An 8,626-nucleotide genomic window follows, 5' to 3' on the forward strand; every position below is an offset into this window, starting at 1 on the left:
AAATATAGTCGAAAGAAGAAGATCTTTTTAAAGTCAAAAGTATAAAGAATGAAGTCGTAGCTTTTACGAGTTCGACCCTATTTACAAGAAAAGAAAGAAGCTTCCAGGAGGATAAGGAAGTACGATATGGAAGAAACACTAAGTTGGAAAACGCAAGGGCAAACCGTCTTGCCAAGAGTACTTCGTATGAACGTTTTTCTTAATTTAAGTCGTTTACAAGGTGGCATTCAGACAGGGACTGCCCAACCGCGACTCTATTCTTGGACATTAACGAAAATTTAAAGGCATTAAAGCGATTTTCGCGAAAAAGAGGAGCTAGTAGAAACGCTTTTTTTAAAAAGAAACAAAAGAAAATATAATACTCCCGTTCATAACAAATTTGAAATTCTCACCTTTCGTAGACACAACATCGTTCGTTTCTCCTCGCGTCGAGTCACGACAATCTAAAGAAAAAAACAGAGAGAGAGAAAGAAAGAGAGAGAGAGAGGAAGCTCAACCAACAACAAATAATAGTCGTCAGCATCGCTAAAGATTATGGCTTTTATCGAAGAACCGTTTTGTATTCGGGAACCCTCGACTATCAGAACCTATTTTAAAAGCTTTCATCGTTAGAACGTTCCTCTATGACCTCGCGTGGTTTGCTTGCTGTTATCGCATCAAACTCTATTCGTATCACACCGATCGATTTATGTTACAGCGAATGGACGAAAACGAAAATTTGCAAATTCGCCCGCTCGTTACTGCTTTCCGTATGTTTTTTTTATGTAAAATAGAGAATAAAACCAAAAAAAAAGAAGAAAGAATACTCTTGACGGATATAAAAACATATAGTCAAAATAAAATCATCGGTAAAGCATTTTCGTTAAAAATAATATGTATTACATTGAGATATATGAACAACCTCGATTAAACTAAACAAATTTCTCCTGTTATTTTCGATGTACCTTCAGAAAATGTAACATCAGAATTTTTCTCTGAGAGAGAAATAAAGAAATGGAGAGTTACAATATCGGGAATACGAAAAACCCTTCAATTCTAAAATCAACGACAGCATTAATGCGGAGAAAGAACAGACTATCGATAGAATATGTATCTTAATACATAAATCATAAGTGGAGTATTAAAATGACGAAGCATATGCTGCGAGACGTCAGTCGGTTTTTCTTTTAGGTATATACTTTATGTAAAAAAAAAAAATCGTAAAAAATTCCTATTTCGATATTTTATGGAAAAAAAGATACCACCATATGGTCTCGTGTCCAGCGTATTTTCAAATATTTTACGTGAAATATTTAGATTATACGTTACTGTATATATTTATATGTATATATACTTTAGTAATACTTGATTCAATCTTCACAAAAAAGAAAACAAACAGAGAAAATAAAACGAATGATTAAAAATGTCTAATAACACGAAATTATAGCACAAGATAAAATTGAAGATCTAATAACAATATGTATAATAATACAGATATGAAAATGTCGAGTGAAAAGAGAGAAAAAGAGATAATGAAAAAGATATAGAAGAATAGTTAAGAATATTTCGAAAAAAAGGACAAAGATAGAGATTCAAATTTTAAAAACGAGAATAACCAAGAACGCAATCCATGATTTCACGATCGACGCATACGTTCGTGCAAATCTTGTCAAAGGTTTCCATGGATGCGACGTGCAAATAATTCCAGAGCCTTTGCTCCCTTCATCCCTCATCGCTCTTTCCAAAATCCGATCGTTTCGTACCTGTCGGGCGTGACGAGTCCACAGGACAGGATTCCATTTCATCCTGTCGTGCTTTTCCTGGTACCGTTACTGGATATATGACGCCACTCGCTTGTACTCGTTCACGAAAATATAAAGTGTCGTCCGAACAAAGTTAACCAACGATAGACTTCGTAGATTTCATTGACGCATCATGAAAGTCGATTGAAATTCTCTCCGCGTCAATCTTTGACGAACTTGAATAACGAATTACAAACAAACATACATCGGATCGCAACAGAACTGTATAAGTTTGTTATTGGTATTTTTCTTAATAAAGTCACTGAATGTACTATCTCTGCTATATACATTTATATACATATATGTATATGTATATATAAAAAAAAGTATACCAGAAAAAAAGATTTTCAATAAAAAAAACTACTCGAATTAGTCGAATATATTCGTTCGATATTAAAGCCTAGGAACAATATGAAAACCGACAAGAGCTAATGGAATTTAATTATCGATCGTTCGTGGCTTATAATTATCGCCGAAGCTCATTTCATGCTTATACGTCATAAAACTATCCATGGGGGACGAAAAACCTAGATAATCGTTCGACATTGTTTTTTAATGAGACACCTATATTATCCTTCCGAACTATCAATCATCTTTTATAAAAATCTATCAAAATGTAAAAAAGAGAAAAAAAAAGAGGAAAAAAAGAGAAAAAGAAAAGAAAACAAAAAAACAGAGATGAAAAATTCAATATAATTATTATCACCGTCCTCGTTGTATCCTCGTTATATGACGAAGTAGTAGAATTTGTTTTCTCGACGGATGCCAATTATCGTCTCTGAGCAAACCACTCGATATGTCGTTTATTACGGTAGTGAGCCTCTCGTTCGGATCACGTATTTGTTTTCCCTTATACGAAGTTTACCTTTCGTGTATGCCAATGGAAAAGAACGATGAAGCTTCGACAGTATAGAATGGGAGGAGAAGGAGAGGGGAAAAAGTGAAGGAGGATAAGAGAGGTGAGATCAAAGGAATGAAAAAAACGATAAATATGTCTACCGAGTGTAGGGAAAAATATTACGAGGCTGTCGCCTCGATTTTGCGAGCCTTATTTGCGTATATTCTCACTGCTGCGAACCAACGTTTGCTTCCACATCGAACATCATCCACCGTCCGTATGTATGTATCCTCGTATCTAAAGTACCACCAACCACCATGCTACACACACCCGGACTATATTCGAGTTACATCTCAGAGCTATACTTCTACCAGTGTAACCATCTCGTATGCGTTATATGATGGCCGGATACCCGAGCTGGCGGAAAATTTTTCTACAGGGGTAGCGACGAAGAACGACTGCCGGAGGCTCTATGTAACGTGCATACGTTACGGTCCTTTATCCCGTCATTGTTTTCCTCCAAGTTTTCGCCTGTGTCTCTCTCTCTCTCTCTATCTCTATCTCTCTCGTAGTAGCATTGCACGCCAACCGTAAACTACTACTACACCCTTCCACTCCGATCTCACCCCAAATTTTCCGCGCGACGAGCGCGCCTCACCTGGAAAGTATTTTCTTTCATGCGTTCCTCCTCTACCGATCGATTTTACCTTACTTTAAGTACCCACAAGTATACTAAAAATGTTGAAGATGCACGCCTCGACGTGTTTTTTCCAAAACTATATTTCAGTATATAAAAGCGAATCGTAGAAATATTCAAAAACTCTTTCCGATACTTTTCTTTTCTCAAATGAACAATATTATGAAAATTTGACAAAAATACATACGAAATAAAAACAACGATTAGTTGTAAAAAAGAAAAATAAATTACAGAACATGATCTATACATCAGTTAAATATTACCAAAGTTGATCTTGATAGTTTAAAAGATCTCTCAAAGAAAAAGATAACATTGCAATTCTCTCTTGTACTTTCTCCTATGTATTTCACAAAAACATTTGCTTCCTTACTTGAATACAAGAAACGAACAGCAAAGAAAATAGGAATTTAAAATGGACTATTATTTCGAGCAGTAGGTACCTAGGTACGTGACAAGCATAGTAATGGAAGAGAGAGAGAGAGAGAGAGAAAGCTAAAGTTCAACGAGAATGTGTAAAATAACGCGAGTGAAACGTTTTAAAAAAGACGAAGAAAAGGAAAAAAAGAAGAAAAAAAAAGTATAGTTCACCTACCGGAACGTAGGATGACAAAGGATCTTTTCTCTCGATTTTCAGTAGAGTAGATGGAAGGCAAAGGTCCGATGTATATTACGGTGACAACAAGGCTCTTTTCCTCTCCTTCTCTCTCTCTCTCTCTCTCTCTCGCTCGCTCTTTTTCCTCTCATGACTCAGGCCAACGTAGGTAACTACGAGAATTTCTAGTGGCCGCGCTCGTGTAGCGGAATTCCGAGCCCTTTCCCGTGAGCGTGCCAACGCGGAGGTAAACTTTTAATACGGAATTCCTCACGCGACGTCGGCATCGTTTGCCGATAGCGTAAAAGGCGCGTTGGAAGAGGTTCGGTTGAAGGGGCATAAGGGAAGGAACCCAGCTGAATGGAATTCTTATCCTCGACACAAATGGACATGAAATTAACTTTGCTCACTACGCGGTTGACTGTAGAAATTACTACGATGGAATAAGCATAAACCTTAAATTAGCTCGTACCGTTTAATACCCAAAGAAAAAATCAATGCTTAAGTTATTCTACAAATTTATATTCAATTTTAAAAATTTTAAATATTAGGTACTCAAACGTTAACATTAATATCTAAATAATTTCAATTAATAGTGCCAAAGGAAAAATTTCGTTAATCGTTCGAAATAACTCGCTGTAAAATAAAAATCATTTAGTGATATTAGTGAAGGATCAGGTATGAGATCGTTGAAGCGTTTAAATAAACGAAAGAGAAAAAATTCGAAATAAAAAAAAATATATATATATATATAATACCAAGCTGTGCGTTATTCTGGAGTATGCAGAACGTTAGCGGTAAAATTTAAGCCAATTAAGTCAGACCGCTTCGCTGAGAGGAGTTGAAAATTTAAACGACGTTTAAACTACAAAATTCTCATCTTTGATTGATCGTTAGTGCGAGCAAACTCGACTTAAATTTTTAATCATGTTTGTGAAACTGACCTATACTTTCCTGCACTTTTCTGCACTTTCTGCGAACCTCGTTGCCCAATGAAACGTAATAACTAATATTGCCACTTGTGCACATATATTCTCAAACTGTTAGATATTTCTTTAAATTTTATAAAAATCACGATTGCTCGATACAGTTACCGTATATCCAATCCCTATTAAAAAGATCAAAGAAATAATAGGACAATTGATTTTGAGAATAAATAAAAATTCGTTTAAAACTGTAGATGTAAAACGATTTGGACTGCTCGCGCGGAGATCTGTGTGCCTACTAACATTTATTTAAAATGAACGAATTCCCGAAGCATGGGAATTTCGATCAATAGTTGCAAGTTATAAAGAATAGCGGAGGAATGGCTACTGGTCCCAGGGCATAAATGTAAAAGGGAAATGGCAATGTGCATTATCAATACTAACCGGGTATTCCGGGGTTAGACTTATGGCACACGACCTATATAATCTCACTCCATTTCCTAGTACAAGGCCTTAGGGAGATGACCGCTTGGTCGAGGCTAACCCTCTAAAACCGGATGGTCTGTACCTACGAACCCTCATCTCTATCTTTCCGTTCGACTCGCAAGCTCGCTCTGGCTTTTGTACGATAAGCTAACACTCCGAACTTACCACTTCCCATTTCTAATTAGTTGCTACTCAAATGAATTTTAACGTAGATTTGCCAGAAATAGAGAGAGAGAGGGAGATAGAGACAAATGGACAGACAGAAAGATTATTACGTCAGTTAAATAGATGTTCAATTAACTTAGATTTCTATTGATATTTTAATATCGAAACGGTCTTAATAATCTAACTTACAAGTAGATTGAAAACGGAAGATTGAATAGATGAACAATTTTCCCCAACATTGCAATGTAATTTGTGCCAATTTGTGTGAATTTGTATAAATAAAATTGTAAATCTACAATTAGAGTATCAATGGTATTTTTGTCAAATTTCCTATCTTTTCATTAATTCTATCAAACGAAAGATACGTAGGAGACGTAATTTGCATAGGTATGTTTAAAGACACCAGTGTTTTCACCTAAGGGTGTTTTAACGTGAATTATCACAAAGACCAAGGGAAGAGAGTAGAACGAAGCAATGAGTAAGATAGAGAGAAAGAGGTTTACTTAGACGCGCTTCCTGTACTATACCGGTGAATACGTCGCACCGTACGTAGTTATCTTCCTACGACTTTCAGAGTAATCAGAACCATAGTACATAATTATCACGCGAAGTATACCGAGAGTTGTGCCAATAGTTGGAGATCATAGAAAAGGTTCCTTCTTTGGATATATTTTGATTTAAATAAAAAAATTCTGATTAGAAAAGAAGAAAAATATCAAATTCGTTGTTAACTAATCATATTATGAAATCCTAATCATTTTCATTGTCCAAATCATTTAATACTTCAAACTGCCAAAATAAATTGCAACTACAATGATAAAAATTATTTCCAAACACCTAGATAATATCTTGTATATTAAAAAAAAAGATAGATCTATTAATATTTGTAATAAATCAAAGATATAAAAAGTTTCATATAATATTCTCTCTGGAGAGTTAAAATAGCCACATCAGCGGCACTCAACGAAAACGTCCGGTAAAATGAATCGAAACTACTGACTCGAACGTAAATCTCTGTCATGATGTTTTCACTTCCTATGGTGCTTTTCGACTAACCCCTCCGGCACTGTTCTCAAATCATACACGAAAGTCTATTTTAGATTATAAATCGTACAACATTTTGTTATTGAGATTAACTTTGATCAAACATAAATCGTATAAATTTCCTTTTGTTTGATCATCTGTTTTAGATTAGCTAACGTTTCTTTGATCACTTCTAAATAACCGTTAAAAATACAACAATTTGTTCGTTTGTTCGTTCGTTAATTCGTTGGTGAATTATTTATGTTAGAAGAGAATTCCCATACAAACACGTGTATGTTTCTTCGTTTATTTTTACGCACTAGTAAAGAAAGTTTCGTGACGAGAAAGGATGCATGACACTCGCATGCGTGAACATTATCGAGTCTCGTTAGAGAGATAATCCCCATGATCGCACCTGCATTTGGCACGACTCATACGAACATATTTACCGACGACGCGCAATTTGCATTTTAATTACTCATTGCCAGTGCAAATATTGCAATCCTCGTTACGCGGTCACGACATGGCCTCTGGCAAAATTGGCGTCGTTTTCCCTGCGACAAGCCTCTGCACTGGGGATGTATGTAACCCCATGTACTATTCGTACAATTTGCTCTTTCGAGAATGCACGCTGCGTGGAACCATTTTCCTTCTTTGTTTGTTCACCTGTCGCTCGGATTTCCTTAACATTTCGATAACGAACGTGAGCTTACGTTATAATTGGCAAATCAAAGAGGTCTCTCATATACGCTTACTTTTACTTTTCCTTCTCTTAGAAACGAATAGATTGCTGTGTGTCTATTTCGTATGAAACTGTTTCCATGAATTATTAAAATTCGAATTTAAGTACCAACGCTCGACTCCCATGTAATAATCCAAAATATGTATTTGAATATTTTATTGTTTCATGATTGCTAATTTCGTAAAACATTAGGGAGATTCCTAAATTGAATTAAATATTAACAGAGAAAAAGCTGATGAATATGCAGTGGATTTTCAGCGATCCCTACGTTTTTCTCGATTTTTCTCGATTTTCTACTAGAACAATTCGTATCGAAAACAATTACCATCACACCCCCCCCTAACCTCTCCACCCCGCCCCGTCACGCTCTACTTCTAGTAGTAAGAGAATAGAAGAAAAAGAAGTTAGAGTCGGTATTCAGGTTAGACGATCGTCGCAAGATAGTCTGTCGATTTGGTAAATTCAGCTAGCCTGCGCGTACCCCATACGATTTACATTGTGACGAGGAGAGGCAATCCTCTACTGTCTAGCAGTCCTGCCATTGAGCAAAAAAGCCGGACAAGACAGGATGAAAAAACAAATTTCTATTTACTTACATCTACCTCGGTTCTTCCACTCTCCATTCCTATTCTCTATCGACCTTCCACGCTTCAACTCTTTTCTCGGTCGCACACTTATCTTCCGACCAATTCTCTTTTCTTTCTCTTTTCCCTCTCACTCTCTCACTCTCGCACCCTTTTTCTCTTTTTCTTTATCTTCGAAGTTAGAACCTTTAAATTTCGTTAGACGATAGAAAGAAATTGCTAGCGATTTCATTCTTGGTGCATACCTAAGTATAAGACATCTAATAAAGTTCATATTTCACTAACAAAGGGATGATCAGGTAGGCATTCATCGATTTTTTTTAAATTTTACACACCCCGTAATTTTAACCCGTAGGAATATTCATTGTGTCATATGTAGTTATAGTTTAGTAATATTATACGTAATATTAGGTTTTTATGTGTGCCTTCAGAAATGCATTTATACATACATATTTTAAAAAGTAGCTATTGTAAATTAGCTCAAGTAGAAAAAAATCAAAACGAGTAGATGATAAATCCAACGATGATCACCTGTAACAAAAAGAAAAATATATTAATCATACAATCAAGTAATTCAATAGCCTAACATATAAATCGTCCCATTAGCGGATGCACTTTTCTCAATTATATTATTTATTTACTTTTACCAAATCTCTATTTACCGTTGTGCAATAAAATTAAATTTAAACACGTGATTTTACATTTACGTAAAATATATATACATAAAAGAAAAGGAAAAGTAAAAAATAATAAGTTACTAAAAAAATAATATCTATTAATTCTTATGAAATA

The sequence above is a fragment of the Polistes fuscatus genome, unplaced genomic scaffold, assembly GCF_010416935.1.
Source record: "Polistes fuscatus isolate 324 unplaced genomic scaffold, CU_Pfus_HIC Scaffold8, whole genome shotgun sequence".
NCBI classification, from domain to species: Eukaryota; Metazoa; Arthropoda; class Insecta; order Hymenoptera; family Vespidae; genus Polistes; species Polistes fuscatus.